Here is a 20,808-nt window from a genome sequence, read left to right as displayed (position 1 = left end):
ATTTCTTAGTAAAGCAACTTTGCAATCCTGTTTAGACTAACTTGAGTACTGAACTGTCTCACTATAGGTTCTTGGTCTTCTGATAAGATTTCTTTTTTTTTTTTTTGAGATGGAGTTTTGCTCTTGTCGCCCAAGATTGTGCAATGGTGCGATCTTGGCTCACTGTAACCTTCACCTCCTGGGTTCAAGCGATTCTCCCACCTCAACCTTCTGAGTAGCTGGGATTAGAGGTGCCCACCACCACGCCCAGCTAATTTTTGTATTTTTAGTAGAGATGGGGTTTTACCATGTTGGCCAGGCTGGTCTCGAACTCCTGACCTCCAGTGATCCACCCGCCTCAGCCTCCCAAAGTGGTGGGATTACAGGCGTGAGTCACCGCACCCAGACCTGATAAGATGTTTTGAGAACAGGTGTGTATTTTCTGGGTTTAGGAAGAGTAAAATGTGAAGAAAAATTAGTTGCCTTGTCCATATTTTTATAACATCAGGTTGTGTTATAAAGAATAGCTTAATTATCGTTTTAAAATTTAACTGTATTATTATTTGCAGAATTGAGTTAGCTAAGAACCAGAGCCCTTAGTAATTTCAGGTTTTTTTTTCATAATTCAGTGCAGTGTGTCGTATAATAAATACAGCATTTAAATGTGTTAGACTCCATTGGAGCTGCTTTAATTTAAGAAAAAATAGGGACTTGGGGCCGGGCGCGGTGGCTCAAGCCTGTAATCCCAGCACTTTGGGAGGCCGAGGCGGGCGGATCACAAGGTCAGGAGATCGAGACCACAGTGAAACCCCGTCTCTACTAAAAATACAAAAAATTAGCCGGGCGCGGTGGCGGGCGCCTGTAGTCCCAGCTACTCAGGAGGCTGAGGCAGGAGAATGGCGGGAACCCAGGAGGCGGAGCTTGCAGTGAGCCGAGATCGCGCCACTGCACTCCAGCCTGGGCGACAGCGTGAGACTCCGTCTCAAAAAAAAGAAAAAATAGGGACTTGGAAACAGTGTTTTAGTATGATTAATAATAAATTTGGTGCTTTGTTATTTATACACGTAGGTTTATTATTTTTTAATAATTTAATTTCATTCAAATTTCTGATTGTGAAATTTAAGGGGTTTCTATGTGTTTGTTGTAGGGATTTCAAGCATAATACTGAAATACCAGGTCAGCATATATGTGTGGTGGTCTTTTCAGTAGCAGTTTCATCATCCTTAGATGAATGTTCTGTTAGTGGCAGTGCCCAAATAAAGGATTTAAGAAGTTGTATTTCAAATTTTTTAATGCATCTGCATATTGATGTAAGTTTTAGTAAGTTTTAACTGTTGTTTTAAATGAAATGTAGGCTTCCCAAGGGATTATATGGTATAATAGAGAAACAAAAATAATTTATCCCTTTTTGCATTAATTTATGTATTTTCTTTTTTTTTTTGAGACCGAGCCTTGCTCTGTGTCCCAGGCTGGAGTGCAGTGGCACAATCTTGGCTCACTGCAACCTCCACCTCCCAGGTTCAAGTGATTCTCCTGCTTTAGCCTCCTGAGTAGCTGGGACTATAGGTGCATGCCACCATCCCGGCTAGTTTTTGTATTTTTAGTGGAGACGGGGTTTCACCATGTTGTCCAGGCTGGTCTCAGACTCCTGGTCTCAGGTGATCCACCATTACAGGCGTGAGCCACTGCGCCCAGCCCATTTTTGCATTTTCTATTCAACTTTGAAAGGAGGGACAATTTTTTCCAAATTAGATCTAAAAAGGCAAGAACTTAATATTTTTATATTGGTAGACTTTTTGATATACTATTCAACATGACACAAAGGGGTGGGATTTGATTTGAGTCAGAAGAGATAAGTTTTGTGGTTTTGGGGTATGTATTTTTCTAGCTATGCAATTTTGAGTAAGTAATTTTTTCTTCCAGAACTTTGTCTTTCTTATCTATAAAATGTTAATGGTGGCCAGGCGCGGTGGCTCACGCCTGTAATCCCAGCACTTTGGGAGGCCAAGATGGGCGGAGCACGAGGTCGGGAGATAGAGACCATCCTGGCTAGCATGGTGAAACTCCGTCTCTACTAAAAATACAAAAAAAAAAAAATTAGCCGGGGGTGGTGGCAGGCACCTGTACTCCCAGCTACTCGTTAGGCTGAGGCAGGAGAATGGTGTAAACCCGGGAGGCGGAGCTTGCAGTGAGTCCAGATTGCGCCACTGCACTCCAGCCTAGGTGACAGAGCGAGACTCCGTCTCAGAAAAAAAAAAAAAAAAGTTAAAGGTAATTTGTATTAACCTCATAGCTTATGAAATTTTTAAAGAGATACTATATATTAAAATGTTTCATAAACCTTAAAGACACTATTGTGAATTAAGATGATACAAATATAGTCAGCATTCTTCTGTGTTTAAGTAATGAAATATGAAAATTTTACATAGAAGGCACAGTTATCTCATTATTATTTTATTATATTGTCATAAAATCCACATGATCTTAACATTAGTTTAGTACTCACTTTGTAAAGAAGCATTCATTCATTTTATCTCCTAATTGACAGCCCTTATAATTTGATCCATAACAAAGGTCACCAAAAGAATTGGAATCTAACTAAATAGAACTCTTTCAGAATTGTTTTTTTTTTTTTTTTTTTTTTTGAGAGGAAGTCTCACTCTGTCGCCTAGGCTGGAGTGCAGTGGCCGGATCTCAGCTCACTGCAAGCTCCGCCTCACGGGTTCACGCCATTCTCCTGCCTCAGCCTCCCAAGTAGCTGGGACTACAGGTGCCCGCCACCTCGCCCCGCTAGTTTTTTTTGTATTTTTTATTAGAGACGGGGTTTCACTGTGTTCACCAGGATGGTCTCGATCTCCTGACCTCATGATCCACCCGTCTCGGCCTCCCAAAGTGCTGGGATTACAGGCTTGAGCCACCGTGCCCGGCCTAGAACTCTTTCAGAATTAAAAAAAATAATAATATTATTTGAAGAGGACAAAACACAAGGAAACAAAAATTTCAATCTGATATTGATTTAATTCAGAAAAACAGGTTCAGGGTATTTTCTAGGGATAACAGTGGTTACCAGTGGGGAGGAGATTGGGATTGTGGATGGTCATTTATCCATATTGTTTGATTTAAAAAGAAAATAAGAGTATTTGTGCATTACTTTGGTAATTAAGATAACAAAAAACAGAGTGGTGAGGTGGTAGAGGCAGTGGGAACTACTTTTTTTTTTTAGAAGTTTGGTGACATGAGAGAAGGAAGAAAACAGCATAAGGAAGAAGTTTTCTGTTGTGTTTTAGGTTAGAGACAATGGTCCATTTGGCGGTGGTGGTGTGAGGGAGCCTGGAGAGCGTGAACCAGGTTCAAGAGTGGTTATCTAATGAAGCAGACCCAGGAACCCGTGGGAGACGATGGTTGTCTGGAGTAGTGCTGCTCAGAACCAAGACTGGTCTAGGGCTCTGTGTTCTCTGAGACCCTCTCAGGGGATCTGCAAGGTCAAAACAGTTTTCATAGTACTACTAAGATATCATTTGCCTTTATGCTTTCATTCTCTTAAGACTGTATCATGGAGTTTTTGGAGGCCATATGACTGCGTGAGGAAGACTGTCAGAATGACTGCAGAAGCCAATGAGATCTAGCATTTTTTTTTTTTTTTTTTTGGAGACAGGGTCTTGCTCTGTCACCCAGGCTGGAGTGCAGCGCCATGATAACGGCTCACTGTAGCCTCAACTTCTTGGGCTCAAGTCATCCTCCCACCTCAGCCATCTGAGTAGGTGGGACTACAGCTGCATGTCACCATGCCTGACTGGTTTTTTATTTTTTACTTTATTTTTTGAGACAGAGTCTCGCTCTGTCGCCCAGACTGGAGTGCAGTGGCGCGATCTCAGCTCACTACAACCTCCGCCTCCCGGGTTCAAGTGATTCTCCTACCTCAGCCTCCCGAGTAGCTGGGACTGACTACAGGCATGTGCCATGATGCCTGGCTAATTTTTGTATTTTTAGTAGAGACAGGGTTTCACCATGCTGGCCAGGCTGATTTTGAACCCCTGACCTTGTGATCTGCCTGCCTCGGCCTCCCAAAGTGTTGGGATTATAGGCGTAAGCCACTGTGCCTGGCCTGTTTTTTAATTATTATTTTTGTTTTTTGTAGAGATTGGGTTTTGCTATGTTACCCAGGCTGGTCTCCAACTCCTGAGCTCAAGCAATCCTCATGCCTTGGCCTCCCAAAATGTTGGGATTATATATGTGAGACACTTTGCGCAGCCACTCTGGCCGTCTTTCATTGAGCCTGACATTAAAAGGTTTTGTAAAATGTAAAAAATTCCACCCTTCTAATTTTTTTTTTTGAGATAGAGTCTCGTTCTGTCGCCCAGGTTGGAGTGCAGTGGCGCGATCTCTGCTCACTGCAAGCTCCGCTGCCTCCCGGGTTCACGCCATTCTCCTGCCTCAGCCTCCTGAGAAGCTGGGACTACAGGTGCCCGCCACCACGCCCGGCTAATTTTTTTGTGTTTTTAGTAGAGACAGGGTTTCACCATGTTCGCCAGGATGATCTCGATCTCCAGGATGATCTCGATCTCCTGACCTCGTGATCTGCACACCTCAGCCTCCCAAAGTGCTGGGATTACAGGCGTGAGCCACCACGCCCGGCCTCTGATTTTTTGTTGTAGTTTTTTTTTCCTCCATGAAATGTTATTAACATTTAATGGGCTTAAATTAATTAATACATAATTTAAACATGTTTTGGTTTTAATTTCTAATACAGTAAATATTGATAGATTGTAGCCCACATTAAAAAAAAAGCTCTTTGGGCTCCTCTAATTTTTTAGTGTGTAGAGAGGTTCTAAAACCAAAATTTAAAGGTTTGAGAGCTGTGGTATAGGAGCACAGATGGCAGAGGTACTTCTTCCTGAGAAACAGAATCAGGAGGTGGGAGGAAGCTAGAGTCCTGGGGTAGGCAGCAGGAAGCTCAGCCATCCTTGCCATATGGGTTTCAGCCTCTTTTTGTCAGCAAGAAGGCAGGCTCATTTCTGAGACTGAGGTTACACTGGGTCACAAAGGGGACTGACTGCTAGAGCCTCTCTTGGCTCTTAAGTTGTTTTTCTATTGAGCCAAGCAAATTGTTTTTTTACTTCTACCATGTCCTCTGTAAACCCCTCACCGAACTCTTGCTAGCATAAGCTGCCTGAAGGATGAGGCTGGCTGCCATTCTGGGGCAGCCTGTTCAGCCTTTCTGAATTCAGAGAGGCCTTGTTAGGTGGCCCTTGTGCCCAGGCTCAGCTCATGGGGCCTCCCTTTCCTTCTCTGCCTCAGATTCTCCATTGAGGGTGGATAGTTGCAAAAATTATTATTATTTTTTGAGACAGAGTCTCGCTCTTGCTCAGGCTGGAGTGCAGTGGCACAATCTCAGCTCACTGCAACCTCTGCCTCCCAGGTTCAAGCGGTTCTCCTGCCTCAGCCTCCTGAGTAGCCGGGATTACAGGCATGCGCCACCACACCTGGCTAATTTTTGTATTTTTAGTAGAGATGGAGTTTTGCCGTGTTGGCCAGTCTGGTCTCGAACTCAGGACTTCAGGTGATCTGCCTACCTCAGCCTCCAAAGTGCTGGGATTACAGGCATGAGCCACTGTGCCTGCCACAAAAATTATTTACAGTTTGTTTAGCATCAAGCCTAGCTTTATATGTGCAGCATATTATGTGTCATTCCTGGTTGGGAAGTGTAAGGTTTCCTGGGAGCAAGAAGGAAGTCCTTCTTAAGCAAGGCTTACAGACGCCCAGGGAAAACAAAATCCCTTTGTCTCTCTGGGGTTTTAGGACCCTCATCAATTCATATAATTGAAATAGAGAACATCAGTTGTTCAACTGTTTTTTAATAGTTTTTGTAGTACATAAAAATCATGTTATGAATTATTTTGTAGTTTTACTTATAACTCTTTTTTAGCACTTTTACTATATTCATAAAAATTAAAAATTCTGAGTTCTGAGAAAGCAGTGAAATAATATATAGGTATTTGATTAACTTTTATGTGATCTTTTACCTCAAGCTAATGTTTCTTAACATTATTTCTTATTTCTTACTGTTTGGAAAATGTTTTAATATACTTGATTATGCTAAGTATTTTCCAGCATTTGAACTCATTAAGGGAAATCTTTCATATGGTTTGTTTTAAATGGCATGCAATTTTTTTTACTTTAATAGGCAATTTAATTTTTCCCTATAACTTTTTCTGTTTTTTGAAGGTGTAATTTACATACAGTAAAACTTACCTTTTTATTTAATTCTTTGAGTTTTGACAAGCGTATTTTGTTGTTAACTATCCCTACAATCAAGTTTTGTCACCCCCTTTGTCCCCATGCCACTTTGCAGTTAGCCCTGCCCTCCTCCCAGCCCCTGGCAGCCACTGATCTGTATGTTGTCCTTACAGCTTTGAGAAGGACGTGTAATTTAAACAGCGTGTGACCCATATTTCTCCCTTCCTGGTAGTGGCTCACAGCTCAGACTACTAATTTATAAACTCTTGAATGACTAACGTTTACTCGTGGGCACTTGCCTATAAAGGAAGCAGTTCAGACCCAGATTTAAGGGTAACTTTTATTCCAGTTTTACAAATTTTTCCTACTGCCATTGTTTAAGTAGTTTTGTGGATTATACTCTTACTTTTGAAGAAAATTGCTAAATATTTGAAAATACTAAAACAAAACTGATTTGAATTTCCATGTATTTTAATTGAGGCTTTTACATTAGTTTTTTTTCAGCTTTCCAAATTTCATCACATTCTTGTCTCCTATTAATTACCAGTAATTATGTAGCACTCAGAGGTCCTTTCCCTTTAGCAGGAAAGGTTAAATGAATAACTGGAACAATCCTGTTCCCTTGGGGGATTAACTGTATTTTAAGTGGAATAGGTTAAAGTATTATATAAAGTTAAATGAACTTTTATCATTACTTTAATCTTGATAGAACTGGTTTGTAAAAATTGTACCATAGAATCATTTAAACTTTAGTAAGGGAAATGATTAAAAAGACTCATGTTCACATCTTAGAAATAAAGTTCCTATGTACTAGGCGTAAGTACCTATTCTGTATTTCATTCCCACATGCATCTTTAAGAAATATTTTACAGCTTACTCATTCCTATACACCAATAACAGACAAACATAGAGCCAAATCATGAGTGAACTCCCATTCATAATTGCTACAAAGAGAATAAAATACCTAGGAATCCAACTTACAAGGGATGTAAAGGACCTCTTCAAGGAGAACTACAAACCATTGCTCAACGAAATAAAAGAGGACACAAACAAATGTAAGAACATTCCATGCTTATGGATAGGAAGAATCAGTATCATGAAAATGCCCATACTGCCCAAGGTAATTTATAGATTCAATGCCATCTCAAGCTACCTATTTGAATTCCATGACTGTCTTCACCAATGACTGTCTTCACAGAATTGGAAAAAACTACTTTAAAGTTCATATGGAACCAAAAAAGAGACTGCATCGCCAAGACAATCCTAAGCAAACAGAACAAAACTGGAGGCATCACACTACCTGACTTCAAACTGTACTACAAGGCTACAGGAACCAAAACAGCATGGTACTGCTACCAAAACAGAGATATGGACCAATGGAACAGAACAGAGGCTTCAGAAATAACACCACACATCTACAACCATCTGATCTTTGACAAACCTGACAAAAACAAGAAATGGGGAAAGGATTCCCTATTTAATAAATGGTGCTGGGAAAACTGGCTAGCCATGTGTAGAAAGCTGAAACTAGATCTCTTGCTTATACTTTATACAAAAATTAATTCAAAAGGGATTAAAGACTAAAATGTTAGACCTAAAGCTATAAAAACCCTCAAAGAAAACCTAGGCAATACTATTCAGGACATAGGCATGGGCAAGGACTTCATGACTCAAACACCAAAGGCCATGGCAACAAAAGCCAAAATAGACAAATGGGATCTAATTAAACCAAAGAGTTTCTGCACGGCGAAAGAAACTACCGTCAGAGTGAGCAGGCAACTTACAGAATGAGAGAAGATTTTTGCAATCTACCCATCTGACAAAGGGCTAATATCCAGAACCTACAAAGAACTCAAACAAATTTACAAGAAAAAAGCAACCCCATCAAAAAGTGGGCAAAGGATATGAACAGACACTTCTCAAAAGAAGACATTTATGCAGCCAACAGACACATTAGAAAATGCTCATCGTCACTGATCATCAGAGAAATGCAAATCAAAACCACTATGAGATAGCATCTCATGCCAGTTAGAATGGCGATCATTAAAAATTCAGGAAACAACAGATGCTGGAGAGGATGTGGAGAAATAGGAACGCTTTTACACTGTTGGTGGGAGTGTAAATTAGTTCAACCATTGTGGAAGACAGTGTGGCGATTCCTCAAGCATCTAGAACTAGAAATACCCTTTGACCCAGTGATCCCATTACTGGATATATACTATACCCAAAGGATTATAAATCATGCTACTATAAAGACACATGCACACATGTTTACTGTGGCACTCTTCACAATAGCAGACTTGGAACCAACCCAAATGTCCATTAATGATAGACTGGATTAAGAAAATGTGGCACATACACACCATGGAATACTATGCAGCCATATAAAAGGATGAGTTCATGTCCTTTGCAGGGACATGGATGAAGCTGGAAACCATCATTCTGAGCAAACTATTGCAAGGACGGAAAACCGAACACCGCATGTTCTCACTCATAGGTGGGAATTGAACACTGAGCTCACTTGGACACAGGGCGGGGAACATCACACACTGGAGCCTGTCAGGGGGTGGGGGTCTGGGGGAGGGATAGCATTAGGAGAAATACCTAATGTAAATGATGAATTAATGGGTGCAGCAAACCAACATGGCACATGTATACATATGTAACAAACCTGCACATTGTGCATATGTACCCTAGAACTTAAAGTATAATTTTTAAAAAAAGAAATTTTTCAATTAGAAGAGTGTTCCTCTGTCCACCTCTGAAGCAAAAGAATGTTTAGTTTGAATTAAGAGGTATTAATTACTCAGTCAAAATATTTTGTTTTATTTATGTAAAGAACAAAAGAGATCAGACCTGTTACAATCTTTCTAAATTAAAAATGATTATTCTCTGGGCAAAAAAAAAAAAAAAAAAAATTTACAGCTTACTATATGCTAAGTACTGTTATAGACATTAATTAATCATCACAACAAATGTATGAAGTAGATCCTGTTATTTGCATTTTAGGGATGAGAGCTAAGTATAGAGAGGTTAGTAATTTGCCCAAGCCGACATAGCCAGAAAGTTGCAGAACCACTTATCTCTTTACTTTTCATTTATTTGTCTTTCCTTTATTCAGCCTATATCTGCAATGTAAAGTATCTACGTAATGCTGATGGTTAATTTAGTGCCTCATTTGGAATCATGAGATGCCTTTGTATCTCCTTATATGCCTCTTAACTGCAACTACTACAGTTCTTGGCATTTTGTAGCCAACGGATATAGTCCTGTTAGATGTAACCTGGGCAGAAGTGTAAACGCAGTCCACGAACCTTCAACCTCTTAGGTGAGGACAGGGTCTGTACTGTAGGAACTTGTGAAGTAGTCTGATTCTAAATTACTCAAAATGATTCAAGAATTGTTCTATGTAGTTGAACCTCCTGGGAAGTCAAATCTGCTTTAGGGGACCCAGAGATCTTGAGATGAGCCAAGAAATGCATCATAGTTAGTATCTTGGACTTCATTCTGGTTATGTACAGGTTTTGACCCAAACAGGGCTATACCAATTTTTAGTGTGTTCTGAGCATCCTAAAATAAACTACGGAAGGCTGTACATGGGGTTTGCTGCTTTTTACTGAGTGTGACATTTTAAAATGTCTTTTTTGTCTTTAGCTAAATCAGCACAGTACCTGTAATTGATTCCACCCTCTGGCTCATTTGGGTGACAATTAGATGTGTACTGCCTCTTTTTTGGGGGGCGGTGAGGGGGTTGTGGGGAAGGGAGTCTTGCTCTGTTGTCCAGACTGGAGTGCTGGAGTGCAGTGGTGTGAGCTCAGCTCACTGTAACTTCTGCCTCCTGGGTTCAAGTGATTCTCCTGAGTAGCTGGGATTACAGGCAACTGCCACCACGCCCAGCTAATTTTTGTATTTTTAGTAGAGACAGGGTTTCATTGTGTTGGCCAGGCTGGTCTCGAACTCCTGACTTCAGGTGATCCGCCCACCTTGGCCTCCCAAAGTGCTGGGCTTATAGGCATGAGCCACCGTGCCCCACCCTGTATTGCTGCTTTTAATTGACAGTGGGTCCAGTTGATTTCAAAAGTTGCTAAAAAGTCTCACCTGAAAGAAGAGAGTAGTATTTGTGCATACATGAAAATATTTGCATACATACACAACTTTAGCTTCATAAATGAGGCTGTTTTATGTGTCTGAGAAATATTTGATACCAAACTAATTAAATCTTAGAATAATCTTGTAGAAACAACAAGGCAATTATTATTGAGTCTACTCTTTTAACAGATGGCTTTGCCTAATCTTACACTTTATGGGTTTGTAAATGGAATTGCATGACAAGAAATTAAAATGATGAAATGTATTGTCCAAGAGGACTGGGAGAATAAACTCCAGTAACTGCTGGTAACAACATCATTTTCTCGGTGGTCAGCAGGCTAAGAGGAATGTTTAGGAATGCTTGCATTCTACTTTCTGTCTTTTTAGATTAAAGACCCCAAACACACCTGAATTCCCAGGGCCGCTACACAGTGTGGAAGTCAGTTTGTACGTCCTCAGAGGAAATTGTGTCTGTACATGAGTTGCCGCTTCCGAGTGTCAATTTTAGTAGATGTTTTGGAAGAGGGATAATTATAGTGTGATAAATAGATAATCGCCACTTAGATTTCATGTATCAGACATAGATGAGGACATTATGACAGTCACTTAGCATATTTGAAATTCAGTCATCCTTCCCCCACCCCCACCCAGACAGCATTTATTACTAAAATGACCTTTCTGGGTTGTAGGCGGATCACTTGAGGTCAGGAGTTCGAGACCAGCCTGGCCAATATGGTGAAACCCTGTCGCTACTAAAAGTACAAAAAATTAGCCAAGCATGGTGGCAGGTGCCTGTAATCCCAGCTACCTGGGAGGCTGAGACAGGAGAATCAATTGAATCTGGGAGGTGGAATTTGCAGTGAGCTGAGATCATGCCATTGCACTCCAGCCTGGGTGACAAGAGTGAAACTCTCTCAAAAAACAAAACAATTTGCCTTATCGGGGTCATATCAGTCTGTCTTAATGAAAAATTAAAATGTTTTAAATAAAAGAAAACCAGTATTTTTTAGCACACATAATACAATGCTGACAGGATCTGTGTGGGAAGGGGCTAGATTTTTATTTAGTTTTTCAAAATACATTTATTCATTTGTAGCATTTGTAGAAATGATGTTGGCCAGGCGCGGTGGCTCACACCTGTAATCCCAGCACTCTGGGAGGCCGAGGTGGGCGGATCTCAAGGTCAGGAGATTGAGACCATCCTGGTTAACATGGTGAAACTCCATCTCTACTAAAAATACAAAAAATTAGCCGGGCGACGTGGCAGGCACCTGTAGTCCCAGCTACTCGGGAGGCTGAGGCAGGAGAATGGCGTGAACCCGGGAGGCCAAGCTTGCAGTGAGCCGAGATCATGCTACTGCACTCCAGCCTGGGCGGCAGAGCGAGACTCCGTCTCAGGAAAAAAAAAAAAAAAAAAGAAATGATGTATATTTTGTTGTGAAAATTAAAACATCATGAAGGGTGAAAGAAGAAAGTAAAAAATCACTTCATACACTACTACCTAGTGATAGTGGCTGTTTAGACTATTTGTCTCGACATCTCTTCCCTTAGGTACACAACAATATTGACACATTAATTGAGCATCTGTTGTGTGCCACTCTTAGGGTCACGTGCATCTTTGCATTAAAAGACAGACTTAGCTTGAAGGAGTTAGCCAGGCTGAGGGAAAGGTTTTAGGTTAATCCAGTGGAACTTTCCAGGAAGAAGGACACCATAGTGAAGATTCTGAAAGAGCTAGCTGTTTTTGAAACTGACAGAACACAAGGATGTCTGAAGCATAGAGAAGGAGGGATAATGTAGTTAAAGAAAATGTAGGAAACACAGGTGGTGCCAAGTATTACAGGTCATGTTAAAGACTGGACATAGCTCAGGGCCGGGCGTGGTGGCTCACTCCTGTAATCCCAGCACTTTGGGAGGCTGAGGCGGGTGGATCACGCGGTCAGGAGATCGAGACCATCCTGGCTAACAGTGAAACCCCATCTCTACTAAAAATACAAAAAATTAGCCGGATGTGGTGGCGGGCACCTGTAGTCCCAGCTACTCAGGAGGCTGAGGCAGGAGAATGGCATGAACCCAGGAGGCGGAGCTTGCAGTGAGTTGAGATTGCGCCACTGCACTCCAGCCTGGGCGACACAGTGAGACTCCATCTCAAAAAGAAAATAAAAAAGATTGGACATAGCTCCGTTTTCCCTTCAAGGGAAGAAACATTTCAGTCTGAAATTTTTTTTTAATTACTGTAGTCATTCTTCTGTTGATACGTATTGTTCATCTGCTGTTTTCTTACATGCTTTATATCTCCCATGCTACACAGATGTGTTTTACACACTCATTTCATCAGTTTATACATTATTTAATTAATTGGTACTGTAATAATAGTGGTGCAGTTGTATAAATAGGTTTGGGAACAAACCCAGCTGACCCATGGTAAGCATAGGAGCAGAAGTGCCTGGTGACAGAAGGAGTGGCTGGCCTGTGACGTGGAGAGAAGTCAGTATGATAGATCTGGGGATTAGGGAGTAGAGATGGATGAGTCATTTAGGTGGAGGCTAATTGAGCTTCTGCAGTTCAGTATGGTGTCTCGACAAATTCTCTTAATTTGGTGGAGATTTTACTGTATTTAGCAGATATTAAAATAAGGTTTTCAAAAAACCCATTGTCAGCAAAATCAGGTAATTTACTTGGTTTTATGACCATTACCTAATTTTTTGATGATGATGTTTCTTAGTTTTTAAAAAACAAATTTTTTTAGGATATAATTCACACACCATATAAGTTACCCGTTTATCCAATTAGCGGTTTTTGAGATATTCAGAGTTGTGCAGCCATCGCCACAATTTTAGGACATTTTATCACCTTATAAAGAAATGTAGTACCTTTTAGCTATCACCTCCTAGCCCCAGCAATCACTTACCTACTTTCTATATGTATAGATTTGCCTATTCTGGACATTGCATATACATGGACTCATATTTTTTTTTAGGACTGGCTTCTTTAGCATAATGTTTAGGGTTCATCCATGTCATACATATATCAGTACTTTATTCCTTTTTATTGCCAAATATTCCGTACTATGGATATACTGTATTTTGTCACCCATTCATCAGTTGATGGACATTTGAATTGTTCCTACCCTTTGGCTGTTATGAGTAATGGTACTATAAACTTTCACGTACAGATTTTTGTGTAGACATGTTTTCATTTTTCTTGGATATATACCTAAGAGAAGAATTTCTGGGTAAACTGGTAACTCTATATTTTAACTTTTTGAGAGCTTCCAAACTTTCTCAAAGGAACTCTTATCGACATCTCAGTATATAAGGGTTCTAATTTTTCCACATCCTTGCCAACACCTGTTTTTATCTGACTTCTTGATTCTGGCCATCCTAGTGCATGTGAAATGGTATTTCATGTGGTTTTGCTTTACATCTTCCTGGTGACTAATGATGTTGAGCATATTTTCATGTGCTTGTTGACCATTGTGGAAATGACTATTCAGATCCTTTGCCCCCTCTCCCCCTTTTTTTAAGAGACATGGTCTCACCCTGTCACCAGGCTAGAGTGCAGTGGCACAATCACAGCTCACTGCAGCCTTGACCTTTGCCCATTTTAAAATTGGATTTTCTTTTTATTATTTTAAGAGTTCTTTATATAGTGTAGATAAAATTTCTTATCACTTATATGATTTGCAAATATTTTCTCCCATTCTGTGGATTTTCATTCCAGTTTCTTGATGGTGTCCTTTAAAGCATGAAGTTCATTTCAATCAGGTCCAGTGTATTTGTTTTTTATTTTATTGCTTGTGGGTTTTGGTGCCATATCTAAAAATCCATTGCCAAATCCAAGATCATGAAGATTTATGCCTGTTTTCATCTGAGAGTTTTATAGTTTTGGCTCTTACATTTAGGTCTTTGATGCATTTCAGTTAATTTTTGTATATGGTGCAAGGAAAGGGTCTAACTTCATACTTTTTTGTGTGGATATCTAATAGACACATCACCATTTCTTGAAAATATATTTTACCTGTTGGATGGTATTATCACCCTGGTTGAAAATCAGTTGATCATAGATGTTTGGGTTTATTTCTGGGCTGTCAGTTCTATCCTATTGCGTCAGTGCCATGCTGTCTTGATTACTCTTGCTTTTTAATAAGTTTTGAAATTGGTGTGAGTCCCCCAACTTTGTTGTTCATTTTGAAGATTGTTTGTTTTGGCTCTTCTAGGTCCTTTGCATTGTCATATGAATTTTAAAATTAGCTCAAGTTCTGACAAAGAAACCAGCTGGGATTCTCATAGGGATTGCCTTGAGTCTATAGATAGATTTGGTTATTATCGCATTTAACAGTGCTAAGCCTTAGATCCATGAACATGGGATGTCTTCCCATTTATTTAGGTCTTTGTTAACTCCAAAAAAAGGGAAATTCCCCCCCTTTTTTTGAGAACAGGGTTTCTTATGTTGCCTAGGCAGGTCTTGAACTCCTGGGCTCAAGGTGTCCTCCTTTCTCTGCCTCCCTGAGCGCTGGAATTACAGGTATGAGCCACTGCACTCAGCTGATTTTTGTTTATTCATCATGTATCCTGCTACCTTGCTGAATTCATTTATTAATGTTAATGTCTTTTTAGTAGATTCCTTAGGATCTTCTTTTTACAAGATTATGTCGTCTGTGACTAGAGATACTGTTAATTGTTCCCATTTGGGCGCCTTCTCATTTTCTTGCTTTTTTTTTTCTAAGACGGAGTCTTGCTCTGTTGCCCAGGCTGGAGTGCAGGGCCGCAGTCTCAGCTCGCCACAACCTCTGCATCCTGGGTTCAAGAGAGTCTCCTGCCTCAGCCTCTTGAGTAGCTGGGACTACAGGCGCACACCACTGCGCCCCACTGATTTTTGTGTTCTTAGTAGAGACAGAGTTTCACTATGTTAGCCAGGCTGGTCTGGAGCTCCTGACCTCGTGATCCACCCACCTCAGCCTCCCAAAGTGCTGGAATTACAGGTGTGAGCCACCGTGCCTGGCTCTCTTTCTGTTTACTTTTTATTTTTTATTTATTTATTTTTAATTCTTATTTATTTTTTGAGACGGAGTCTTGCTGTGTCACCCAGGCTGGAGTGCAGTGGTGCGATCTTGGCTCACTGCGAGCTCTGCCTCCCAGGTTCACACCATTCTCCTGTCTCAGCCTCCCAAGTAGCTGGGACTACAGGTGCCATCACCTCGCCCGGCTAATTTTTTGTATTTTCAGTAGAGATGGGGTTTCACCGTGTTAGCCAGGATGGTCTCAATCTCCTGACCTCATGATCTGCCTATTTCGGCCTCCCAAAGTGCTGGGATTACAGGCACGAGCCACTGCGCCCGGCCTGCCTGCTATTTATTTTTAAAAATTGTTTTTGTGGACCTGGTGTGGTGGCTCACGTCTATAATTCCAGTACTTCGGGAGGCCGAGGTGGGTGGATCACCTGAGGTCAGGAGTTGGAGTGGGAGTTCGAGAACAGCCTGACCGACATGGAGAAACCCCCTCTCTACTAAAAATACAAAATTAGTTGGCGAGGTGGCGGGCGCCTGTAATCCCAGCTACTCAGGAGGCTGAGGCAGGAGAATGGCTTGAACCTGGGAGGCGGAGGTCGTGGTGAGCCGAGATCGCACCATTGCACTCCAGCCTGGGCAACAAGAGCAAAACTCCATCTCGGGGAAAAAAAAAAATGTTTTTGTGGGGCTCAGTGCTGGAGGGTGGAATAGATCCTCCCGAAGCGTTTAAATAATTTATTTCAAATGTATTATATGAGAGAATATTTAAATATTTGAATGTTAAATACCAGTCTTACAAGATAATGTTTATATAATTTATATTTCAAGTGGAAATATTTTTGTGTGTGTTGAAAAACAGTTTTTTTGTGTGTTGAAACAAACTTTTCGGTTTGGCCCATTGTAACTGAATTTGGAGCTGTTTTTGTTTCCCCTTAGGATAATTTTCTCTTTAGAAGAGCAGCATTCTAGAATATAAGGTTAAAAAGTATAGCTAGCTTTCAAACTAGTTGACTGATTTTAGCTGTTGAACTTCCCTGTTTTTATTTCTAGAGGTTTCATTTGACATAACTGCTTATTTTCCTTCAGCAACAGAAAGTTCATGAGATAGTTTATAGATAGTGGCCTTGGCATCTGTGGGTAATTAATAAGTACCTTATAGTGGCCGGGCACAGTGGCTCACGCCTGTAATCCCAGAACTTTGGGAGGCTGAGGTGGGCACATCACAAGATCAGGAGATCGAGACCTGGCTAACACGGTGAAACCCTGTCTCTACTAAAAATACAGAAGTTAGCCAGGTGTGGTGGCGGACGCCTGTAGTCCCAGCTACTCGGGAGGCTGGGCTTGAACCCGGGAGGCGGAGGTTGCAGTGAGCCGAGATTGCTCCACTGCACTCCAGCCTGGGTGACAGAGCGAGACTCCCGTCTCAAAAAAAAAAAAGTACCTTATAGTTTGAACCTGTTATCTAGGGGGAAATTCTCATGGATAAATAGGAACTCTTAGGAAAATAAAGAGTTGGCCGGGCGCGGTGGCTCAAGCCTGTAATCCCAGCACTTTGGGAGGCCGAGACGGGCGGATCACGAGGTCAGGAGATCGAGACCATCCTGGCTAACACGGTGAAACCCCGTCTCTACTAAAAAAAATACAAAAAACTAGCCGGGCGAGGTGGCGAGCGCCTGTAGTCCCACCTACTCGGGAGGCTGAGGCAGGAGAATGGCGTAAACCCGGGAGGCGGAGCTTGCAGTGAGCCGAGATTGCGCCACTGCACTCCAGCCTGGGTGACAGAGCGAGACTCCGTCTCAAAAAAAAAAAAAAAAAAAAAGGAAAATAAAGAGTTGTAAAAAAGGAAGATGGAACTACAGGTAAAAATATAAATTTTTTTTTCATTATTTGTTGAGGACTTGCTATTTATAGACCCTCTACTAAGTGTAGGCAATACAGTTCTGTCCTCTAAATTTTCAGTTTTGCTAGAGTGTTACATGATAAAATGAATAAAAAGAAGCCGGACGCGGTGGTTCATGTCTGTAACCCCAGAACTTTGGGAGGCTGAGGCTGGTGGATCACTTGAGGTCAGGAGTTTGAGACCAGCCTGGCCACCATGGTGAAACCCCGTCTCTACTAAAGGTATAAGAAAAATTAGCCGGGATACTGGGTGTGGTGGCTCACACCTGTAATCCTAGCACTTTGGGAGGCCGAGGTGGCGGATCACCTGAGGTCAGGAGTTCGAGACCAGCCTTGCCAAAATGGCGAAACCCTGTCTCTACTAAAAATACAAAAATTAACCAGGCTTGGTGGCGGGTGCGTATAATCCCAGCTACTGGGGAGACTAAGACAGGAGAATCACTTGAACCCGGGGGGCAGAGGTTGCAGTGAGCCAAGATTGCGCCCTTGCACTCCAGCCTGGACAAAGAAGTGAAACTCTGTCTCCAAAAAAAAAAATTGCTGGGCGTGGTGGTTGGTGTGTATAATCCTAGCTACTTGGGAGGCTGAGACAGGAGAATTGCTTGAACCCAGGAGGTGGAGGTTGCAGTGATCTGAGATCACACCACTGCACTCCAGCCTGGGTGACAGAGCGGTGGTTGCAGTGATCTGAGATCGCACCACTGCACTCCAGCCTGGGCGACAGAGCAAGACCCCGTTTCAAACAAAAAAAGGCTGAGCAAGGTTGCTCATGCCTGTAATCCCAGCACTTTGGGAGGCCGAGGCCAGAGGATCACTTGTGGTCAGGAGTCCGAGACCAGCCTGGCCAACATAGTGAAACCCCGTCTCTACTAAAAATACAAAAGTTAGCTGGGCGTGGTGGCAGGCGCCTGTAATCCCAGCTACTCGGGAGGCTGAGACAGGAGAATGGCTTGAACCCAGGAGGTGGAGACTGCAGTGAGCTGAGATTGCACCACTGCACTCCAGCCTGGGCAACAGAGTGAGATTCCATCTAAGAAAATAATAATAATAAAATAAATAAAATGAATACAAAAAATTTTTGGTTTACCAGTAATCTTAATGAAACATAACACATGAATGTATTGCATTGCTGAATAAGATGACAGAACCTGAGCTTGTTTGATTAAACTGCTCTCTTGCCTGACTTTTCTCTCTTCTTCCTGTAATTTATGAATTCAAACATTGGGTCAATTATGAGGCAAGGCTCCACCTTCGCACTACACTGCCTGTAAGTAAGCACAGTATAGCAATAAAAAATCTCTCTCAAAGGATCTTAGTAGATCCATTTTATAGGTTGTAACAACACTTAATAAAATTATCAAAATTCCCTTTTAAACATTCTTCAACTTCCTCATCTCTTGTGGCTGCTCTGGAACCTTCTACCTTCCACCTACCTGCAAGTAAAACCTCAACACCTCACGCCAGGTCACACCACCCACTTCCCTGGATCCTGGCCTGTCTTTTATCCTGCCTTCTCTCTGCCCTTTGCTTTTCCATTTCAGCTGATATCTGGATTCTCCACTCCAGAGGGATTCCAGGATTGGGTGGCTTACGGCCTTCTTTTTCCTTTTCCTTTCCTCTCTTCACCTGATCCCAGGGCTTTCTTTTCATTTTCTCCATTCTACACCACAAGCAAACTTTAATAATGACTGCCAGATATCTTTGGAAGAGGCCACTGTTATTTTTACAGAGGATGTGACTTTACCTTGGGAAGGGAAGAGGGAAGAATGCTTAGAGGGTAGGAGCTGGCAAAAGAATTGAAGGAGATTGTGAGACTGCCTTAAAATTTCTATTCAAAGAGCTTGTTAATACCTCTATTCCTGGAAAAAAACAAAGAGCTTGTTAAGTTTTCTGTTTTAAAATACTTTGTTCTAGAGGGGACACAGGCCATTTGAAGAATGGAAGATTGAGAGAATTCTGCAACTCATGACAAGCTGTAAAAGGTTGCTAAGGAGATTCTTATGAGAAGGAGTAGTATTTAAATAATCCGTAGCTGAACTCTGACTTCTAAAGGCAGGAAATGAAAGGAGGGTACTCTTTTTCTTCCTTTAACATTTTAGAAAGCAAGCAAGAGCAAGAATTTTCTTTTTCTTAAAACACAGAAATAATTTGGTTTGTGTACAATTAATTTGGCATTAGCATATTTTTAAACATTTTATTGAAGTACAGAACACTGAGAAAGTATACAGATCATTAAGTTATAGCTTGATGAATTTTTACAAGTGATAATGTTACATTATAATGTCGTTTAAACATACCAAATTTCTTGTCTTTGAAAAATGTAATCTTAAAATTAGGGATTTTTTTTTTCTTTTTTGTGCAGATAGAGTCTTGCTCTGCCACCCAGAGTAGAGTTCAGTGGTGAGATCTTGGCTCACTGCAACCTCCGCCTCCCTGGTTCAAGCAATTCTACATATATATATATATATATTTTTTTTTTTTTTTTTGAGACGGTGTTTCACTCTTGTTGCCCAAGCTGGAGTGCAATGGCACAATCTCGGCTCACTGCAACCTCTGCCTCCCGGGTTCAAGCAATTCTGTTGCCTCAGCCTTCTGAGTAGCTGGGATTACAGGTATACGCCACCACACCCAGCTAAGTTTTGGTATTTTTGATAGAAACGGGGTTTCACCATGTTAGCCAGGCTGATCCTGAACTCCTGACCTCAGGTGGTCCGCCCTCCTCGGCCTCCCAAAATGCTGGGATTGCAGGTATGACCCACTGTGCCCGACCAATTTTTTGTATTTTTAGTAGAGATGGGGTTTTACCATGTTGCCCAGCCTGGTCTCGCACTCCTGAGCTCAGGCAATCCGTCCGCCTCGGCCTCCCAAAGTAGTAGGATTACAGGCATGAACCACTGGGCCTGGCCATAAAATTCTGGATTTTATGTGAAGATCAAAGTGAAAATTTCAAAGCAATACAGATATTTTATTTAGTTTCTGTCTTTTTTTTCTTTTTTCTTTTTTTTTCCCAAGACGGAGTCTTGCTCTTGTTGCCCAGACTGAAGTGCAATGGCGCAATCTCAGCTCACTACAACCTCTGCCTCCTGGGTTCAGCTGATTCTCCTGCCTCAGCCTCCTAAGTAGCTGGGATTATAGGTGCCCACTACCATGCCCAGCTACTTTTCTTGTATTTTTAGTAGAGATGGGGTTTCATCATGTTGGCCAGATTGGTCTTGAACTCCTCACCTCAGGTGATCTGCCCGCCTTGGCCACCCAAAGTGCTGGGATTACAGGCGTGAGCCACTGCGTCTGGCCTAGTTTCTGGTTTTAATTGCATATTGCATTACCTTCCCTTTCCCAGTCTCCTGCTTATTAAAATAAAAACCAGGGGAAGAGTTTCGTGCAGGGAGGAAGGAGCCATTTTGTTTGGAACTGATCTAGAGCTGCACTGTCTGGTAAAAATACAGGGGGAGCCATAGACATAATTTGACATTTTCTAGTAGATAGATTAAATAAGTAAAAAGAAACAGGTAAAATCAACTTTCATTTTATATATGTATCTTTTTTTTTTCCAGTTTTTATTTATTTATTTTTAGAGATGGGGTTTCACTGTT

At 41.5% G+C, this 20,808-nt stretch overlaps 1 protein-coding gene and 1 long non-coding RNA gene across 27 annotated transcripts in view; both read left to right on the top strand.

The window, feature by feature from the left end:
• SPIRE1 (spire type actin nucleation factor 1) overlaps positions 1-20,808 on the top strand; it is a 196,402-nt gene that overhangs the window by 26,160 nt on the left and 149,434 nt on the right. The window lies entirely within an intron of this gene.
• LOC144336560 (uncharacterized) lies at positions 299-8,943 on the top strand. The gene is made up of 2 exons (XR_013408446.1): positions 299-410; positions 6,400-8,943. It is a non-coding gene; the product is annotated as an uncharacterized LOC144336560 (long non-coding RNA).

This window comes from Macaca mulatta, chromosome 18 (assembly GCF_049350105.2).
Source record: "Macaca mulatta isolate MMU2019108-1 chromosome 18, T2T-MMU8v2.0, whole genome shotgun sequence".
Classification (NCBI taxonomy): Eukaryota; Metazoa; Chordata; class Mammalia; order Primates; family Cercopithecidae; genus Macaca; species Macaca mulatta.
The sequence above is the reverse complement of the archived record's forward strand: the minus strand, read 5'-3'. Positions and strand labels throughout refer to the sequence as shown.